The sequence below is a fragment of the Martes martes genome, assembly GCF_963455335.1.
Source record: "Martes martes genome assembly, chromosome: X".
NCBI lineage: Eukaryota > Metazoa > Chordata > Mammalia > Carnivora > Mustelidae > Martes > Martes martes.
The window spans coordinates 37,365,857-37,387,897 of NC_137897.1; the positions used below are offsets into that span (position 1 = coordinate 37,365,857).

General features: G+C 42.7%; 1 pseudogene across 1 annotated transcript; it reads left to right on the top strand.

The window, feature by feature from the left end:
- Positions 1 to 9,575: 9,575 nt before the first annotated feature.
- Positions 9,576 to 9,844, top strand: LOC308337212 (non-histone chromosomal protein HMG-17-like; annotated as a pseudogene). The gene has a single exon. The product of its transcript is annotated as a non-histone chromosomal protein HMG-17-like (transcript).
- Positions 9,845 to 22,041: the final 12,197 nt, after the last annotated feature.

Genomic DNA, 22,041 nt, shown 5'->3' on the forward strand with positions numbered 1-22,041 from the left:
CAACCCTTGATTTTGGCTCAGATTGTGGTCTTGGGGTTGTGGTGTCTAGCCATGTGTCATCTGGCTCTGTGCTCAGCTCAAAGTCTCCTTGGGATGCTCTCTGTCCCTCCCCAGCCCTCTCCCTCTAAAATAAATAAATACATCTTTTAAAATAATAATAACAATAAAAGTTGAGATGGGGGCGCCTGGGTGGCTCAGTTGGTTGGGCGTCTGCCTTTGGCTTGGGTCATGATCCTGGAGTCTTGGGATCAAGCCCTGCATCCATCAGGCTCCCTGCTCAGTGGGGAGTCCGCTTCTCTCTCCCCTCCCTGCTCTGCTCTCTCACTCTCTCTCTAAAATAATAATAATAAAAGTTGATATGGAGAGCAAGCACTAAAATTGTGGAAGATACATATTTCAGTACTGAATATAGCCTGAAACGGCTGTAGATCTCATCATATCATACTTCTGTGAAAAAAAAAATTGAAATGGAAGAGACTACTATTCAAGGACCACTCCAGTGAGTTTGATCATGGTTAAGTACAAAAGACCACTCAAGGCAAGTGAAAGGGAGACAACTTCTATGCTTAGAATCTTTCACTGTAATTGTAACAGCAATATTGGAAGAGCTTATTTTATAACTCTTTAGATTCCTAAATTTCTACCCAGCATTTTCAGGAGTAACTCAGAAGCAAAGATGACATAAATAATGCAATGTTTGTAATGTATTCTCTCTTTTCTGAGAATCAGAACGGTGCTCTAAAGAGGTAGTTTTAAAGAAAACCAGAACACACATATGAAACGACTTAGGTCATTTGTTGTGACAGTAAATGAGAAATCAAGTAAGCTATATTTCAACAAGGAAAACTTCTCTGAGCAGGAAGACAAGGACTTTAAAAGACATGGTGTCAGGATGGAATCTCATGCCTCGATTCTTCATGAAAACCTTAGCTCTGTTTTCCATGGACTCGTCCATGGATGTAGAGGACTACATTGTTTGCGTTATAGGCAGAGAATTTTTCCCAGATCCCTTCAAACACAGAGGCAAAGGCACGAGAACGTTTCTAATTTTTAAAATTAATTAATTAATTAAAATTCTTTATTAAATTCAATTTAGTTAGCATATAGTGTATTATTAGTGTCAGGGGTAGAGTTTCGTGATTCATCAGTTGCATGTAATACCCAGTGCTCATCACATCACGTGCCCTCCTTAATGCCCATCCCCCAGTTACCCATCCTCCCACCCACTTCACCTCCAGCAACCCTCAGTTTGTTCCCCATAGTTAAAAGTCTCTTATGATTTGCCTCCCTGTCTGTATCTTTTTAAATTTTTCCTTCCCTCCCCCTATGTTCATTTTTAAAGCCATCTTGAGTAAACGGTGATTGAAGTGTTTTCCTCCCACTTTTCCCTTCTTCTAGAAACAGCTCTCTCCTTTTTGGGGAAACTGCTCCTTCTTCCGTGCCATCCAAATGCTCCCATTGGGACAACAAGCCATACTTGTGACCATGTGACCCCATGACCTCATAGCCTTCATGCCCCTTTACACTGGAGCTTGGGAAAGAGTAGCAGTCCCTCTCAGAGAACAAACCTGGTCCAAACCGCCATCATATCTCACTTGGATTATTGCAATAAGCAACTGGTCTCCCTCCTTTTGCCTTTGCCTCTCTATGGTTCATTCTCAATACAAGACAGAGCCAAATGCAAATCAGATAATGTCATTCCTCCTTGCAAACCCCTGTGGTGGTTGCCTGTCTCAGACTCTGTGAAAGTCAAAGTCTTTACTATGACCCACAAAGCTCCATGTAATCTGCCTTACCACCCTGGCCTCCTCTCCTCCTAGTTTCCCCCTGCTTGCTCCAATTCGGTCTCAGTGGTCTTGCTAATGTTCTTTGCACATGCCAACCCATGCCTACCTTGTGTTCTTTGCACCTGCAGTTCTCTCTCAGTTGTTACTTGCATGGCTCAACCTTTCTCTTCCTTCAGATCTTTGCCCCAATGCCATCTCCTTAGTAAGGCCTTGCCTGGCTTTTAAAATCACAACATTCACCCCCACCCCCATCCCAGCACTCCCGATCCCCCTTCTATGGTTGAGCTTTTTCTTCCATAGTGTTTATTACTTTCTCACATACTATAAACTCCTCCCTTTTACTTTTTTTTTAATATTTTATTTTATTTTGATAGACAGAGATCACAAGTAGGCAGAGAGGCAGGCAGAGAGAGAGGGGGAAACAGGCTCCCCGTGGAGCAGAGAGCCCGATGCGGGGCTTGATCCCAGGACCCTGAGATCACGACTTAAGCCGAAGGCAGAGGCTTTAACCCACTGAGCCACCCAGGCGCCCCCCCTTTTACTTTTGTATACTGCCTGAATTTCCTCCCCCAGAATATAAAAAGAAGGATTTTTTTCTTGTTTTTCTTTCCCTGCTCTTCCGGCATCTAGAACAATGGCTGGCAATGTAATAGGTGCTCCATAGATACTTGTTTTGTGACTTGGGTGAATGAAACGTGGGAAGGTGAGAACTGGCAGCTGTGTCATCTGTGGTTCAGTCTAGTGGAAAAGCCTGTCTGAAAGAGGAAAGCTGACACAGAGAAACCAGCACTCCCTACCCTAGTGGGGCAATAGCCCCTGTCCCTGTTCCTCCCAGAAGCCAGCGCCATCTCTGCCTTTCCCAGAGTTTTCTACATGAGCCACTATATCTCCCATTTTGCCTAAGGTGGTTCCAGGTGAGTTTCCATCATTTTTCGACCACAAGAGTTGTAACATGTGAGCACTCTTTGCACGGACACCTATGGGACACATTTTCATTTGCCGACACTTGAAATCTCTATGTTTACCAACCTTGTGCAAAAGTGGGATACAGGCAGGGTGGGCAGCCTCTCGCCTCCTGCTGCATCCCATCCAGTCCTTCGCCGATCCAGCTCTTTAGCCACCCCCACCCCCAAACATGGGGCCTCTAGTCACTCACGTGTATTTGCCTGTGTTGTCCCACCTCCTCTTTCTACCACAATACCACTAATCCTACCCTCCCCGTCAGAAATTGATAATGGAGAATGAGGAAATCAAGGATATTGTGACACATTAAGAACATCTTCATGACCTACCAGAGTGTCCCAACCTGCTAGTTGGGAAATACCAGGCCAGAAAAAAGAATCGTATATGCTGCTTGTTTTGCAAGACAGCCCGCCAGTCAGGTGAAAAGGGACTCAGAAGATTTAAAAGACTTGTTTATTGTAAGTTTATTTATTTTTTATTTTATTTTATTTTAAGATTTTATGTATTTTAAAAAGAGAGAGAGTGAGAGAGAGAGTGAGTGCACAAGTAGGGTGAGGGGCAGAGGGAGAAGCAGGCTCCCTGATGAGCATGGGACCCAATGGGGGGCTTGATCCCAGGCCCCTGGGAACATGACCTGAGCCGAAGGCAGATACTTAACTGACTGAGCCACCCAGGTGCCCCGTTCTGCAATTAATTTTAAAAGATGAGTGGACATTATCCCAACAAAGGAGGGGAAGGACATTCTAAGAAGAGAGGTACCATGAGCAAAGGCATGGAGCACTTTAGTGCTGCTGGAGTACAGGTCTCATTGAGATCCCATAAATAGACATTCTGAACTCCCTTGTGTGATAAATTTATGAATAATGGGATACAACAGAGAAATTCTTGGTTCCAAAAACAAGCTAGAAGATTTTGCTCAGAAGTGGCATTCAGTTCAATAATATTTATTAAGCTCTTTGTGCTAAGCACTGTGTGAATGCAAAAATAAGAAGACATATTCCAGTCCTTACCAAGCCTATTGGCAGATGACACAAGTGCACAAATGACTGGCATAATTAACAAAGATGCAAGATATAATGAAGGGAAGAAGAAAGGAAAGTGTTGGCAGGATCTTGAACTTGGGCACCTCTTATGCACCATTTGTGCATTTTATCTGCGTTGTCACTTAATGCTCATATTAGTTCTACAAAGTAGCCTTTTTCCCCTTATTTTATGGATAAGAAAAACTGAGGAGTCCATGGTCACCTGACGAGTAAGACGAGGAGTACCAATCTGCTAGACTCCAAATTCTGAACTCTTCCCTTACAACCTGCCAGACCCCATAACACCGTTAACAGAAGCATGAAAAGAATATTGCTGATGGAGAGTTTGAGGGGAGAGGAAGGACTTCTGGGTTCAAGAATCAGGGATAAATTTATGGAGTGGGTGATTTTAGGGGAAGCTGTGAAGTATGGGTAGAGTTTTAACCAGCAGAAGATTATAGGGAGGGTGTTCCAGGTGGAGGAAATAGCATGGTCAAGGGTCCCGAGGCATGGTAAGGGCCCAAGGACCTACAGTGTGTGTTTTATGTCAGTTTCCCCCAGGAAGCAAACTCTGAGCTAGAGTTTAGCATTCAAAAATGTATTATGGAGTCATTGAGATCAACCCCTATGGGGGAGCGAGGGAAGCAGGATTAGGCAAAGGAGGGTGTTGGGCTATAGTACAGTCATTAAAAAGGCCTTAGCCAATTACGGGGAATTGTTCAGAAGCTGGAATGACTTTTCAGAGTTGCCTTGAGACAAGGGGGATAGGTCTTTATAGACACCTCCCCCCCCACTTTGTACCAGTCATTGGATGTAGGCTGTCCCTGGGAAAGGAATGTGAATCTTGTGTGAGGTGGTCCTCTCCATCCAAGAGAAATCCACAGAGAGGTACTCATATGAAAGCCAGCATCCACCAACACTCCCAGCACTTAGGGGAGTGAGTAACTTGGTCCTGAAAGGAAAATTCTGGGTGAAGTTCACTACAAGATGTGTGCTCTGGGCAGCAAGCAGGTTGATCTGGCAAGACATGAGCCTGCACGACTAAGGAGAGGATGAAACTGGAAAACTGAGAGGGGGTGGACCTTGAAAGTCAGATGTCACATTTTGTAAGGAAGGAGAATGGGTTACTGCATTTGGCATGAGGCAAGGTCATGGCTAGAAGTTGCACCTGTCATAATGCACAGGTGCATTATGGACATCTGAGGGTGGACAGAACCAAGAGGAGAACCAATGGGTTTTTCCACAGTCAATGTAGAAGGTGAAGAGGGGAGAAGTGAACAGATGGCAGTTGTGATAGGAAGGAAGGGATGGAGGGGGCAGAAGATTTGATATTACATGTTAAGCATTTTCTACAAAAGGCCTCTGAGACTCAAAAAGAGAGAATACTTTACTACGGTATAGTATATACTTTACTACCCCGATTTTTAATATAAAATCTATGTAGACAGGGACTTTTTTTGCTTTCCCAGCATCTAGAACAATGCCTGGCAAATAAGACGTATTTGCATCAGTCAGCTTTGGGTGTGATCATGCTGAGTCACAAAGATCCCCAAATCCCAATGGCTTACAGCAACAAATGTTTTATTTATTGCTCATCATTCTATAGTCACCTGTAACAACTCCGTTCCAGGCTGTGGGTTGCATTCAGGTCTGCTCCATGTGTCTTCCTCTACCAGGGACCAGGCTGAAGGACATGGGGGACATAGTATTCTTTCAGCAGGAGCCCAAGAAGGCTAACAGAACTTGCAATGCTTCTAAAAGCTTCTGATAGGATCCGGCGCACTGTCACTTCCACCAACCTCATTCCATTGACCAATGCAAGTCATAGGAGCAAACTCCACATCAATGGGACAGGGAAATATACTGGAAATATACTCCTCCCCTCAGCAGCTGGGGAAAGGAGAGGGAATATTTGCTGAACAACAATAAAATTCACAGTAGGGGCGCCTGTGTGGCTCAGTCAATTAAAGCATCTGCCTTCGGCTCATGTCATGATGTCAAGGTCCTGGGACTGAGCCCCACATTGGGCTCCCTGCTCAGTGGGGATGCTGCTTCTCCCTCTCCCTCTGTGCTCTCGCTCTCTCTCTCTCTCAAATAAATAAAGTATTTTATTTATTTATTTTTAAAGATTTTATTTATTTATTTGACAGAGAGAGACACATCGAGAGAGGGAACACAAGCAGAGGGAGCAACAGAGGGAGAGGGAGCAGCAGACTCCCCACTGAGCAGGGAGCCCAATGCGGGACTCAATCCCAGGACACTGGGATTATAACCTGAGCCAAAGGCAGATGCTTAACAACTGAGCCACTCAGGTGCCCCAAATAAAATATTTTATTTTATTTTATTTTTTTAAGATTTTATTTATTTATTTGACAGGCAGAGATCACAGGTAGGCAGAGAGACAGGCAGACAGAGAGGAAGGGAAGCAGGCTCCCTGCTGAGCAGAGAGCCCAATGTGGGGTTCGATCCCAGAACCCTGGGATCATGACCTGAGCCGAAGGCAGAGGCTTTAACCCACTGAGCCACCCAGGCGCCCCCAAATAAAATATTTCAAAAGAATAAAAAAATAAAGTCCACAGTAGTGCTCAATAGATATTTGTTGAACGATAGTATGAATAAATCTACACGTACTGATACAAAGAGATCCTTAACATCCCCATTAAGTGAAAAAGGCAAGTTGCAAAGCAATATATACACTATGATCCAATTTATAAACACACACACCAAAAATAAAACCATATACTAACTGATCTGTGCACATACTTTTTCATAAATACATACGGAAGTGGCTGGAAGTAGAGACACTAAACAGTTAACTTCCGGAAAGGGGAGTAAGATTGGGTATGAATAAAAGGGAACATTTGCTTTTATATCATTTGAACTTTTTCCTCATGACAAGAAAGTTCTTTTTAAAAAATATGTTGTAAAAAAGAAGAAGGAAGATAAGTCAATGTCCATTGTGAAGCTCCTCACACAGTCTGAATTGGAAAAATGTCAAATGAGCAATTTGGAGGAAGGAAGTTAATGTCACAGTAAGAGTGACAAATTAATAATAAAATGTGCCCTAACTTTTAAAATTGTTCAGTTACTGCTCTGACATTTAAAAAAACATTACAACCTTTATGGTAAGTGCCTTTATCTGGCTTATGAAATGATTATGAAATTAGTTTGACAGTATCTTGCACTTAGATTGTGTAAAAAAGAACATTTACTTAACCCATGCCATGTACATAGCAGATACTTGGCATTTGTTGTACTTAACAAACAAAATCCCTAGCAAATCTATTAATAGTTTAATATTTGCAACTCCCATAGGAATATCAAGTCTTCTTAATGAAGAGACATCTTCTCTAAATGTCGTTCTTTATCCGAAGATGCTGCAGGAAGCCATATTGTCAAATAAATTGGACATTTGATTTTTCCACCATTGGCTCTAGAACTTCACACCTCCCCAGGGTAGTCATGGATATAAACTTTCTGAAAGACTGAACCACTTTGTCAAGTACCATTTTAGAACATCTTACCAGGGCCGTCACAGCTTCTCATAGCTAATACCTAAGCAACCACACAAAGGATTGTGAAGTTTGGTGGCTGGGGTCTTGGGGAAAAGCAGGCAAGTCCACCAGCCCCCACACCCTCACTGAATGCCGGCGCGATGCATACAGGACCTTAGATCTTAGATAAGGGAAATACATTTCAAAGAACATGAACTCCACTCTATGCTCAAGAGAAAACAGCAAGTATGTGATTTAAAGATTTGGTATTTTGAGCTCATCTTTAAGGTGGTTCTTCACTTGCTGCTAATCATTACTGTTTAGGATGCAATGATTTTCAAATTGGCAGGTTCAGAAATTCAAATGTGTGAAATTATCTGAGGTTGAGCTCACTAATTGGACTGACTCGTGATAATCAGATTTTCAGGAGGTTCACTTACAAATGAGACCCGTGAGCTTATTTATTTGTACTACCTCCCAAACACCTCCCAGAGTGTGGGCTTCACCTGCTGTATGTACTCCCTTCCCAGAGAAGAAGGGCTACATTAAGTCCAAATGCTTAGCTGGGAGACACTAGAGTCAAGAGTAGGGAATTGGGTGATTTTTTAAAAAAAGGTTATTGATTTGTGGTACGAGGATAACTTCAGGGCTAATGAAAATATCTGCCTGGCTGATTTTACACCTGGGTTGGTCCAGCAGGGCAAGCCTCTTCCTTGATGGTACCAGGGGACCTGAAAAACTATTCTCATCGACTCCTTGTTAAGGGTTTAGTTCTCGCATGAGCCCATGGCTATTAGGGGTGTCCTCAGTTGCCAATTGGTCTTGATTTCCAAGTACATTAGTGAAGATGGACTTTTTCAACTGAACATATTAAAAAGTTAAAACTCAAACTAGATTAAGCAAAAAATGTTCAGTGATTTACTCATCCCTGTAACAAATATGGTGGCCAAAGGGATAAAATGGGCTGATTGTCCAGGCCCGGGTTTCTCAGCCACCCCTAGGATGAATCCGACCTCCAGAAAATCACAAGGTTGGAGGGAAGATAGAGCTTCTCTGATGGAAAAGAAGATTGGATGCTGGGCAGGCAAAGCATCATTACCATCAATCATCATCATCATCATTATCATCATCATCACCATCATCATCTACCACACCAACTTTGTGGTTGAGATCCTTGGCCACACTCCCCTCCCCAGCTCAGAGCCACTCTCAGTAGTTAGGGGAGCACTAACACCAATCACTAATACAGTGATGGGTCATTGATTCCCTCTAGGAGAAAAAGAAGCAGTACAAAGCAGAGAGTATTGGAGTCAGCTAAAGACTTAACTTCATTTCGACAATTTTAAGATTTATCTTTCTATTTGCCTATTAGCCTATTTGATGCTTCACCTCGTTCCTATTATCCCAGAAGCTCAGTCTCGAAAAGATAACATATGACAACTTAATGTAACAAATAATAATTATAAAAGTCCTGTGTGCATTGACTTAAGGATTACAATTTCAATTTTAAAATGATGGGTTCAACATGATTTATGCCTGGTGAAGATGGTAGGAATTAGGTAGAGCAGACAGAATTATGAGAATCAAGGAGTCTGGGCCGTGACGTGAAAGACTGACTCACAGCACATATAATGAGCTATTTCCCTCACTATCTGAGGCTAGAATTTAAGGCTAATAGAGAAGGAGCTCCGTAACTATGGTTACAAACTTAGTTCCAATCTTGGCTTTCTCACTCGCTAGTAATACAGCCTATGACCAAGTTACTGAAATGTAACAACGTTTCTTGAGCTCTGACTCTGTATCAAGTACTTACATACATAATCTTTCATCTTTATAAGAACCTGGAAGGGAATGACTCAACCTCTCAATTATCAAATGCTGTCAATGAGAAGACATCATCAGTTTAATAGCAATTCCACAGGGATGCCTGGGTGGCTCAGTCAGTTAAGCATCTGCCTTCCCCTCGGGTCATGATCTCAGGGTCCTGGGATTGAGTCCTGCATTGGGCTCCCTGCTCAGAGGGGAGCCTGCCTCTCCCTCTGCCTGCTTCTCTTCCAGCTTGTGTTCTCTCTGTCAAACAAATAAATAAAATCCTTTAAAAAAATTAAAATGAAAGGCTCTTTAGAGAATAAGAAAATGGAGTAGTAAGTATCCCATTTTATGTATGAGAGCACTGAGGCTTAGGGAAACTAGGTCACACAGCTTACAAGCAGCGTGAAGAAGAAAAGGCAAGAACGACCCCTGGAACAGCCAAAGACTGAGTGTCGCTGCATCCCAGCGTCCAGGACCTACGTTCCGCCATTGCCACCATGCCCAGGAGAAAGGCTGAAGGGGAAGCTAAAAGAGATAAAGCCAAGGTGAAGGATAAGCCACAGAGAAGATCTGCTGTCTGCTAATCCTGCTCCTCCAAAGCCAGAGCCCAAGCCTAAAAAGGCCCCCTGCCAAGAAGGGAGAGAAGGTACCCAAAGGGCAAAAGGGGGGAGCAAAAGTTGGCACGGATGGGAATAACCCCACAGAAAACCGAGGTGCCCCAATAGACCAGGCACAGAAAGCCAAGGGTGCTGGACATGCCAAGTGAAGCATGTGCGTTTTTGATAACTGTGTACTTCTGGTGACCTCACAGTTTGAAATATTGGTTTTTTTTTAAATCAAGTTTTATAAAAATTCAGAATTTTGTTTTACTTTTTTTTAATGTTGTGTTGTTGGCACACAGAGTACTTCATTGTTGTTTTGGGGAAGGGGCATATTGTCACTAACATAATATCTCTGAGGCTAGATTGATGAAAGGGGAAAAACACTTGGGCCCCTGGGTGGCTCAGTCACTTAAGCGTCTGCCTTTGGCTCAGGTCATGTTCCTGAAGTCTCAGGACCTCTCCCTCTGTCCCTGCCCCTACCCCTGCTGTGTTCCCTCACTCACTCTCTTTCAGGTAAGTAAATAAAATCTTGAAAAACAAAAACAAAACAACAACAACAAAAAAAAAAAACAAGGGGAAAAACACCTTTCCCTTCTAGTTTTGAGAAACTTCCTCTTGGTTGCCAAGAGGAAGGATTTCTTGATGTTGACACACATGAGCTACCTTGGCACAAATGCCTTGGTGGTGTGGAAAGACTAAAATTCATTTTTTATATCCTCTTCTCCCTCTCTGCCTTCAACATAGACTTGACCCCCTTAAGCCCAGAGACCTGTTGGAACCTGACCCCAAGACATGGTTCTCATTATGTCAGGCAATCTGGACTTTACAGCGTCACCATGGAGATGGCATCTCTCAAAAGAGTTCCTTTTTTAGCTTGTGGATCTTTAGATTCGTTATTCTGTCATTTTCATTTCATTTCCGGAAAATCAGGGTCAGCTTGTGAAAAGTTGTTAAGCAACATGCTAAATGTCAACTGTCAACCCTCACTCTAAACTTTCCATGTTCAGAGCATCAGATGAAGACTTCGTTGGGTTTTATAGTGGCTTTCTGCTTTTGGTAGCCCATTGAAGAAGGGAGTTCGAAGGTTGTTGTATACTGTTAACGATCATCTGCCCATGTCCTGCCTGAAATACTGTGATTGTTTATGAAAAGTATCTTTATTTTTTTTTCATTTATTTATTGGGGCGCCTGGGTGGCTCAGTCAGTTAAAGCCTCTGCCTTCAGCTCAGGTCATGTTCCCAGGGTCCTGGGATTGAGCCCCACATTGAGCTTTCTGCTTGGTGGGGAGCCTGCTTTCCCCCCCCCCATTCCTGCCTCTCTGTATACTTGTGATCTCTGTCTGTCAGATAAATAAAAATCTTTTTTAAAAAAAGATTTATGTATTTACTTTAGAGAGAGAGAAGGAAAAAAGCATGAGCAGGAGGGGCGGAGGGAGAGAGAGAATCTCAAGCAGACTCCGCACTGAGTGGGGAGCCCGACACGGGGCTCCATCTCAAGACCCTGAGATCAAGACCTGAGCTGAAACCAAGAGTAGGATGCTTAATCAACTGCACCACCCAGGTGCCCCGAAAAGAATCTTTAATAAGGCTGGATACAGTTTGAAACAAAATAAAACAATGTCATACAGCTTATTTCTGAATATGGAGCCAGAAATTGAATCCCAAATCTATTTGACTTCCACTCCCCACACTACCTTCAACGTTACCATAGCTCCTTGGTTTCTCCGTGCATAAAACAAGGATGGTAATAGGTACCTCCCAAGATCATCACAAGAGTCAAACAGTATCTGTGAAATCATAAATGCCTAGAGGTAACTGGTGCTTATTATTCTTTTTAACAACAAAACAACCATAGTAATGTACCAAGTGAGTAGAAAAGAAGAAAATTAAGGGGGTTGGGGATTGACAAAATAGGAACCAGGCAGACTTTACATTAAGGTGACTTCTGCCTTGGGCAGGACTTCCTGTAAATCGCCTTTTGGGGAAGAGATCAGTCTCAGGACATGGAAAATCCAAATGATTAATTAGGGCTCCAAGTGGTTGAGCTGCAGGTACCAGGTACCTCATTAAAGTAGCTTAATTAGTCAAACACTTCCTTTGCTGAGATTCACCCAATTAAACAATGAAATTTTCCCAACCTGACTTGATAAAAATCAATCTCTTAATTAAAATGTTTAAACACAACTGATGGTGTACTCTATGTTGGCTAATTGAATCTAAATTTTTAAAAAATGTCTAAACACAACTAAATGTAGTCAAAAAATAAAAACAGGTAAGGTCTGAGCAAAGGAGGTCTACATTCTGGATCGATTAGGTGTTTTTCTCTTCTATTCCTTAATTGTTTCCATTCCTAATCCCTTTCTTCTTTTATCCCCATGTTCCACTTTAAGAGGAAATGCTCACCTGCTTAATTCCATGCCCAAAGTCTTTCCTTAATACAAGATAAGGCCACTCAACTGACTCAATCTTATTATTCACTGTGATTACTTTCCTTCCCAACCTTCCCCTAACTTGCCTTTATTATAGCTTTTAATGCTGTTTTCCTCTGGTCTGTTTAAAGTGACTGTGCTCCTTTACAGAGGACAGGCAATAAACTTTTTTTATTAGAAAAGCCATGCACTGAAGATTGCCAACCCCAGGCTTCCCTTGTCTTTCAAAACTCTGCTCATTCCCTGACCTGAGGAAATTCACTGGGCTTTTCTTATGATGAGCGTCTCTGTTAATTTTGAAGGACGCCCATAACAAATTACCACAAACTAGGTGGTGACAATAGAATTGTATTCTCTTGGGGCGCCTGGGTGGCTCAGTTGGCTTAGCGTCTAACTCTTGATTTTCATTCAGTTCATGATCTCTGGGTTATGGGATCAAGCCCTGTGACGGGTTCCCTGCTGGGTGTGGAGCCTGTTGAACATTCTCTCTCTCTCCCTCTCTCCCTCTGCTCCCTTCCACCAAAAAAATAAGAATGTGTTCTCGCACTGTTCTGGAGGCCAGGAGTCTGAAATCAAGGTGTCAGTAGAACCATGCTTCATCTGAAGATTCTAGGAAAGACTCCTTCCTTGCCTCTTCCAGCCTCTGGTTGGCTGTGGACACATCACTCCAGTCTGCTTCTATTTTCACACGGCCTTCTTCTACATTTGTCATCTGTGTTACTCCTCTTTTAATAAGGGCACTTATTTTAGGATTTAGGGCCACCCAGTTAATCCAGGATGCTCTCATCTCAAGATCCTTAACTTAATCATATCTGCAAAGAAACTCTTTCCAAAGAAAGTCACGTTCACAAGTACCCGGGGGATAAAATTCACACGTATCTTTTGGGGTTCCCATTCAACCCCTAATGATAACTAATAACTAATAACCTCTTAAATCCTATAACTGTTTTTCCTTTTACATTGTTTCTATATTTCTGTTACGAATATATATTTCCTATGTCATGGAATAAAAGAAGACATTTTAAGTGTATAATACTTTAATGTCTCCTAGTTTCCAATATTTGAACATCACTCAGGAGTTTACAAAGTTCCTTTCCATTTATATTTCTTTAGATGTAAGGAGCAATGCTGGGTGACAGGTCTAACATATATTATCACTCTAGAGATCCAGAAGCTGAGGCTCAAAGACTTGTCCAAAGTCTCGTGTCACTGCAAGTCAGGGTTTCTTGAATCTTCATCTTTTCATCATACAACAGATGAGAAAAGTTGAGTGCTTTTCTTTTTTTTTTTTTGAAGATTTTATTTATTTCTTTGAGATACAGTGAGCTAGCCAGCGAGAGAGAGAGAGAGAAAATGAGCAGGGGAAGTGGCAGAGGAAGAGGGAGAAGCAAACTCCCCACTGGGCAGGGAGCCCGTTATGGGGCTCAATCCTGGGACCATGGGATCATGACCTGAGCCGAAGGTAGATGCTTAACCAACTAAGCCACCCGCACCTGAGTTTTTTCATTTTAAATATCTACAGAACATGTTCATCTTGAGCATTAATCTTGTCAGAAGTGAGAAACCCCACTAGCATTTAATCCCTAGGACTTAATTAGCTCACTCAATGCAACAGCATCTAACACATATTTGGAAACCATTTATCTGTGGTCATCTGGTCAAAACATAACCTCTGGCAGCTCATTCTTATATGGTTATCTGTCCAGCATAGAAATGGTGATTGTCCTGCGAGTGGTTTTCATGAGTATGTTCTCTCCTTCTGAAACTGAGGATGTCTTAGATGACTATAACAGAATAAAGTAGAACCATAGCGATAAATAGACGAGCTCAGTCCAGTAGGAGGGCTTCCTGAAGAGTGGCCAAAGAGGGTCATTTATCAAAGGCACAAAACAGGGGTGCCTTTCCCTTCTAGAAGGACTCTGAGTGCTGAAAACCTGGCATGAAGGCAGAAAATAACAACTATTATTTTCCCATGAACTTGAGAGAAAACAATATACAATCGTCATGAGAAGCGTAACCTTTGGACCTCTCTGGAATGCAATATCCTTTCCAAGTGGGCAAACCCTTGATGGTGTTGATTCGGTTTTGTGTTTCCTTCTAATAATAAAAGGGAAGTGGGAGATTTCTGGTGGCAGGCAGCCTAACCATTCATCTACAGACTTGGTATTTGTGTACGTATTTACATTGAATTATGTAAGTTAGTCTTGTTTAATCATTTCTATTGGCTTTAAAGAAGGAAACAGTACCTATGCAAAAAGTTAAATTTATCATGCCCCATGTTCAGAGATTGCTTCAGACGTTTCCCGTTTCAAAGAAAACAGTGATTTTTCTAATGCCAATCAAATCCAGTGTGCATGGAACAGAAGATCGCAGAGCTAGAGATGAAATAAATAGCCCTTGCTGGATCCTTTGAGAGGCACATAAATTATGAGGAAACTTCTTCAGTAAGTATGACGTAATGCATATCTTCGTGTGCTGTCTTTTCTATGGGCACTTTCTCCTTCCCTCCCTCTCTCTCTCTCTTCCTGTCAGCAGGCCAAGAGGCTCCATAGACTCACCGCCAGCCTACATTTCAGCCGCCTGCACACACATAATGCCATACTCTAAGATTCTTTAAGAAGACACGATGAACTCATAAACATAGTTTTTATCACAGCCTGCAACCTAAAGGAATATTCTATGATGATCAGAAGCATACTGAGCAGAAGTGCAGTTGCCGTGGTTCCCTGACTCAGAAAAGGTGTTGAGCAAACTGATCATAACCCTTACCCTTGTAATGGTCACACTGGTGGTGCCTCATCCAAATCCCCTTTCTCAGCCCAGTACATCTGTTCCTTAGCTGCTAGGGATGGTAGTTGCTGAAAGCTTACAGCCTCTTCTTTCTCCAGAGAATTGCTTTTGGCTGAATGGAACCATCTAGCAAGGAAGTTGACACCTTACCCCAAAGCTGACAATTGACTGGCTAGGAAGCACGAAAGTCAGGCCCACTCTGCCTGAAGGTGTGGCTGTGTGGTATAGTCAAACAACAAACCTCCCTATGGGATCCCTCTGAAGCTAGTCTCCAGGTGAAACCACCATGTTTTTTCATGTTTTCCCTTGTTCCATCCAGCTTCCCTCCCTCTCATTCTCCTGAGAATCCTTGCCCAAGAAATCCCTGTCTCAGGTTCTGCTTCTAGAACCTTGTGGAAGACACTTCTTTGATGTGGAGAGCAAGAGCCACCCTAGACGACAGAAATGTGCAGACGACCTGCCCTCTGCACTCTGACCTCTGACCCAAATCAGGTTCTCCCTCCCTCTCCCTCACACTTGTAGCCAGGGAGCCACCAAATAAAACTTCTATCTCCTCAACATCTTGTTATCCTAAGCGCTTTCCAGTCACCACCCCAGTTCAGGCTCTCATGGCTTCTTAACTACAGTAATGGCATTTCTTCCTACTGGTCTTCCTGACTTCAGGCCTATTTGGTAACCTTTTTTTTTTTTTTTTAATATTTTATTTATTTATTTGACAGAGAGAGAGTACAAGCAGGTGGAGCAGCAGGTAGAGGGAGAAGAAGGCTCCCCACTGAGTGGGACCCAATCCCAGGACCCTGGGATCGTGGCCTGAGCCAAAGGCAGATGCTTAACCTTAACTGAGCCACCCAGGCGCCCCTGTCTGCTAACTTTCTGAATGACAAATCTGATCATGTTCCTTTATCCTCAAACACTCTCACTGGCTGCCTTATTACTATCAGCGTAATGATAATGGCCACCCTTTATTATATATTAAGTGATTCACATGCATTATCTTATCCTGTAAAGTAACACAGCAACAAAGTTACAATGATCCCCTTTTGCTGGTAAGAACATAGAGTCTCTGGAAGGGTAAGATTTACCCAACATCCACAGCTAATCAAGGGTTGATCCGGAAAGTGTTTTAGCTGACTCCTAGGCCATGCTGTTAATCTCATCACTAGGTCGCCTCTCAGTAAACCCAGACACAGCATTCGGGCTTTCAAAGCCCTCTATGGACAGGACCCAAAATAATTTCTCAAATTTATCTTCCCCCAACTTATCACACTCCTCATGTCAGCTCTCCCAGACAACTGGTTCTTCCTTCCAAACACTTTGAACATCCCTCTTTCCTGTTCCTGCCGATTTATCTCACTAGAGCTCAATTTGCCCACAACTCCACCTTCACCCTTGTGGCCAACTGTGTGCATTCTCTTCTACAGTGTAACCTTGATCCTTGAATCTGGACTGGCTCTCTCCTTACCAATAAGATACAGCAGAAGTGACATTGTGTGACTTCCAAAGCCAGGTCAGAAAAGCCCACACATTTTCTGCCTGAGACCACCATGCTATGGAGGCCACTTGCGCCCCAGTGACAACCCACCTGAGCTCTCAAATGATTTCCGGCTGAGAGCTGGCATCAACACCAGCCTTGTGTGGGCGCCATCTTGGATATCCAGTCCCTGGAGGCTTCAGATGACTATACACCATCATATGTGACCACAACCACTTAAGAGACCCCCAGGAAGAACTGCTCCACTGAGACCTTCCTGAATTCCTAAACATAAGATTTTTAGATAATTAAAAGGATGGTTTAATGCCACTAAGTTTTGGTGTAAATTACACAACTAAGTTCTAGGGTAAATTACACAACCAGAGAAACCATGACAGCCTTATGATCTCCCAGTGCCCTAATTAAATGCCAGTCTCTGTAGGAGGCCTCTTTAGTCAGATTTAATTTACACCTCCGGAAACTCTCATAACAATTAGCTTCTCAAGTACATCACATATTAAAGTTGGCCTTGTATTAGTTCGTCGTGGGCTTACCTTTTCCCTCTAATCCACACATCTTGAGGGTAGAAAGAGTGCAGTACTGATATTCATTAATCTTTATATTCCATTGCTACTAACCCTGTGCCTGGTACTAAGTAGACACTTGATAAATGTGTGTCTTCCTGAACTAAACTGAAGAGATAAGGAATAACTTACTCTCTGCCAATAGGAAAGACTTGTAAATCTCCTGTTGCAGAGATTTGTAGAGATGGAGTTCTAATGGAGTTCTAGCCTTTTGCTGCACTCCAGACCCAAATAAAATGGTAAAATGTGCCAATAAAAGAGTAGAAAGCCCCCATGAAATAGAAGAGATAGTATAGAGCCCAATCATTGAAGAAAATGGGTTCTGGCTGCGTGGGTAGGAATATCAGCTCTACCACTTATGAGCTTCACGTTCTTTGTAAGCTCCTTCTCATCCAGAACTTGAGTTGTCTTCTCTGGAAAATGGATTTATAGTGCCCCCCACCTAGGGGTGTCCTAAGGAGGAAACGAGATAATTTCTGTAAAGCACTTAATTTAATGTTTCAATAATAAACTTTTGATAAATGATACTTACTCATATCATAGATAAGTGAGTGCACATTACAATTCCTAGGAAAACATCAATTTCATAACTTCATTCTTAGAAAACACAATGATTTGTCATGTAAATCACATAAAACCACTATTTGTAAGAGTCCTTTTAACTATATCCACAGACTATAAATAAACCTTTGCCAGATACTTTGTCTTGATTTTTGTTTGAAAAAATATAGTCACCATGCCCATACATCACAGGACCAAAATCTCCTGCTTTTTTTTAAAAAAAAAAAGATTTTATTTATTTGATTGAGAGAGCAAGCATGAGTGGGGTGGAGAGGCAGAAGGAGAGGGAGAAGCAGACACCCGCTGAGCCGGGGGATGGGAAGATGTCGAACGTGGGGCTCGATCCCAAGACCCCAGGATCATGACCTGACCTGAAGACAGATGCTTAGCTGACTGAGCCACCCAGGCACCACTAAAATCTCTTGCTTTTCATGAGTTCCCCTCTCTGCCGTGAGGACCATGAGGGCCCAAGCCTTAATCATTCTTCTACACCCCAGTGGGACACAGAAGAAGAAGAGTGTCTTAAGCTGGATTTGGTGGCCAGCTTCTGCTCTGACAACACTGATTGCAAGTTGTTGGCTTGAACTGTAGATAATGCTTCCTAGGGAAACTTGATGAGGCAAGACCCCCAAAGCGGCATTTAGAGGCAAAATGTGAGGTGCAATTCTGGGGCTCAGTGTTTACACTTTTGAATTCCCGGGGGTCATCATTCCCATAGGACACAATGTAATGGCATTCCTGGATGTGTGCACTGTGAACACTACATATTGCTTGGATCCTTACTGAATCTGCCTTCCCTACTGCGGGGGGTGGGGGAGGGGAGCTTGGAGCACACTCTGCCCCAAACTGTAAGTTCTTTCAAGTGTGGGTACCGAGAAGTACTTTATTGTGGAAAAGAACACAGAATAATTTACGTAATGATTACAAGATGTAAAGAAATACTCTGAAACCATTATCTCACATGAAAGGCTCAAAACAGATTTGGCTTCCCTATTTTTCCAAAACAGAGACAACTCTTTCAGCATAAACTTTTGTTAAGTAAATGTTCCAGTTTTCTTTTCTCAAGAAAGCCCTCCTTCCTCCTTCAAAACAAATCAGCAAATAAAGTTGTTCACAGCCCTACTCATTATGCGACATTTATGAGCATGACATCAGTGGGGAATATAATGAAAGCAGATAATTTGAAACTTCCCCCCAAAATGATTTTAAACATAATGGAGGGCTAAAAACAAAAACAAAACAAAACAAAAACAAACAAACAAACCCCCAAAACCCAATCCTTGGCTTTGTTCCTTTGTTCTTAATGTGTGCATTTTGTATTATTCATGAGAGTTCTTTGGGGTGGCTTAGATAGTACAAAGCCAATGCTGAATCAAAAAGCTGGACTACACTCAAATAAACCCAGAGGTATGGAATGTTCTAGCAATGAGGGTCTTAGAAGATCTTGCTTAAGTCCATCCTAATCCCTTGGGCTCCAGCCTTTCCATTGCCTTTTATGCTGTCTTCAATGGAAATGGGAAAACTTCTCACCATTACCATCCTTTGCCATACAGCAAGTCAGTCCTTCCTTTTGGGTGTACGTCATTCAGTTCCCAAACATTTACCCAAAGAGAAGACCCTGAAACCCACATACTTTAGCTTTCTTTTATTGGTTGTCTCTGCTGGCCCCTGAATGAACTGGGGAGATGGAGGGGATGGGAGGGAAGCATGGGCCTTTGTTAGTATGAAAGAATTGGAATAGGACAACGTGAATAAGTAGCCTTCTTCTGTACTAAACACAATTCCCTAGTATTGAAAACTTTTATCATGATCAGTGAGAGTGCTATGATAATAGCCACAATTCCTACTCGCTTCCCACTACTCTTTACAGAACCCCAACTAGGGACCAAACACAATGAATCTTCATAACAACTTGGCAAGATGGACATTACTGTTTTACTGAAAATGAAACCAAGATTCAGAGATAAGGTCATCGAGCTACAAGTCGGCAAGAGCTGGGATTGGATGCCAAGTCCACTGACCGCAAAGCCCACAGCCACCTGCCTCTAGCTTATGCAAACCACGCTGCAGCTTAAACCATATGCTGCCTAAAAATATAGGTCGGGTTTAGATCCATAAGCAGAATCTCCCTGTAGGACCCAAAGATTTTCCTCTCATTTGGATATCTTGTGCTTTGCCAAGATTTCAAAAGAAAAGAGCCACCGGTCCTTATATCCTGTTATATCCTAAAATGTACTAAACCTTCCTCACCCTTCCCTCTGCCTACCCATCCCGTCTACTTTCCAACACTCACTGGCAGTCACGGCAAGGGGAAGGGCCATGGAATCAGTGGCCGCATGGGATGAGATGGAAGCATAACTTTTAAGCAGATGTGTGTCCCTGTTCTTCTGGAAACAAACAAAAAAGTACGGGTACGCTGCACCAAAGGTAGCATCACCAAAATAAGATATGGCATATATTCATTCATTCACTAATACTTGATGAGCAATTAAGATGATCAGATTTTCCCCAACACTTTCTCTTCTCTAGGAGGAGTCTACCTTGGTACAATCTCTCTGGAGGACAACTGAGCAATATCTATGAAATCTACAAAAATTACACGTGCATGTACCATTTGTCACAGACTACTTTCCCTAGAAACAGAGGCTGCAACCAGGATTCTTGTGCAGGTGACTTACTGAGGAAATGTTCTCCAGAGAAACCTGCAGGGGAGTAAGGGAAGCGGGGTGTCAGGAGAAGGAACTAGGGCAAGATGCAGCTTCAGATCCATCTAGCCTCAGCCTGATCCCACAAGGCGCTCTTCAGTGAAAAGTGGGCCATAGAGGCTGTCCTGGCCAGAGACAAAGAGGTGGGGCTGCTATTCCCATGCACCTTTTAGTCGTTGGTCAAGGGCCACCCTCAGAAGGGCGTGTGACTTCTAAGACATCTGCAGGTCAGGCAGCAACTGTCAGTCAACAGCAGTTCCCCAGAAAAGAAAGCAGGTGTGAACTTTCAGTAACCACCACCTGCTGTAGCTAGGAAATGGGTATGCCTGTCCCATAAAAGAGTTCTGGGCCAGGCACCAACAACAACTGCCATTGTTGGACCCAGCAATCCCGTATCTAGTAATTTATCCTCTGTATGTTTGCACTTGTGCAAAGTAATGCACATCCAAGTTTATTCATCGCTGCATTGTTTATAATTGGAAAAGGCCCATCAATAAGCAACTGGTTAGTTACATTACGGCACACCATACAACAGAATATTTGGTAGGTGTGGGAAAAATAAGAGTAAGGAAACTTCCCATGTAAGGATATGGGATGCCTTTAAGCATGTATTTCCACGTGAAAAGAGCAAGGTGCAGAATGTAATATGTATAGTATGCCACTATATATGTCTGTTTTAAGAACATATATACACACATGTTTATATATGCTTAAGTTAACCCTAGAAGGATAGACAAGACATTGGACAGTGTGGCTGGAAGACAGAGTGGAAGGGAAAGTTTATGGCGTATATCACTTTGTACCTTGTAAATTTTGAACTATATGAATATATTACCTATTCAAATAAAATGAATGAAGATGGATGGATGGATGGGTAAGTAGATAGATAGATAGATACATACATACATACATACATACACACATACATGCATACATATATACATATATAAATTTGGCCTGAAACCCACCCAGGAGTTTCTGCCTCTCCTTTGACAACCCAAAGAGGCAGAACCGTAGGACATTTTAAAACCCAAATGTTTTCCTATTCAGGGTAAGTAACTTCCTTCCTGATGATAGCTGATGTACTCCCTGCACTTGTGTGTAATTTCTGTTTTAACCAATAGCCCCTTACTTTCCAACTGCAATAGGCTTTCTTTTTGAATTCAGAGCTATAATGGAAAGTCAGTATTTCCCAAAATGTATTAAATTTAGGCCCCATAGGGTTCTCTCTTATTTTTTTTTTAAGATTTATTTATTTATTTTGGAGAGAGAGGTGGGGGGAGAGGCAGAAGAAGAGGGGGAGAGAGAGAATCCCAAGCAGACTCTCCACTGAATGTGAAGCCTGATATGGGGCTCGATTCTATGACCCTGAGATCACAACCTGAGCCGGAATCAAGAATCAGACGCATAACTGAGCCACCCAGGTGCCCCTAGGCTACCTAGGTTTCTGTGCTGCAGAACTTATCAGAGCCCTTAATGTTACAATGTGCATTCTGAATCTCCTTAAAGACGCAGAATTGTCCCTTAAACCATTTGATTGCAGAACTAGAGAAGGGCTCAGCTGGGCAGTTCTTGCTTAAGCTCTCTCAATGACTGGAGTGATCTGAAAGTTTGACTGAGCTGGATGTTCAAAATGGCTCATTCACGTGGCTGGCAATTTGGCTGTTTTTTGGAAGTTCAGTTGCACTGGGTTGCTGGAGCACTTCGGTATGGCCTTGACAGCATGTGGATCTCAGGGTAGTTAGATTCCTTACATGCACCTGGCTTCTCCATAGCCAGGTGTCCCAAGAACCAAGCAGAAGCCACATGGACTTCTCTGAAC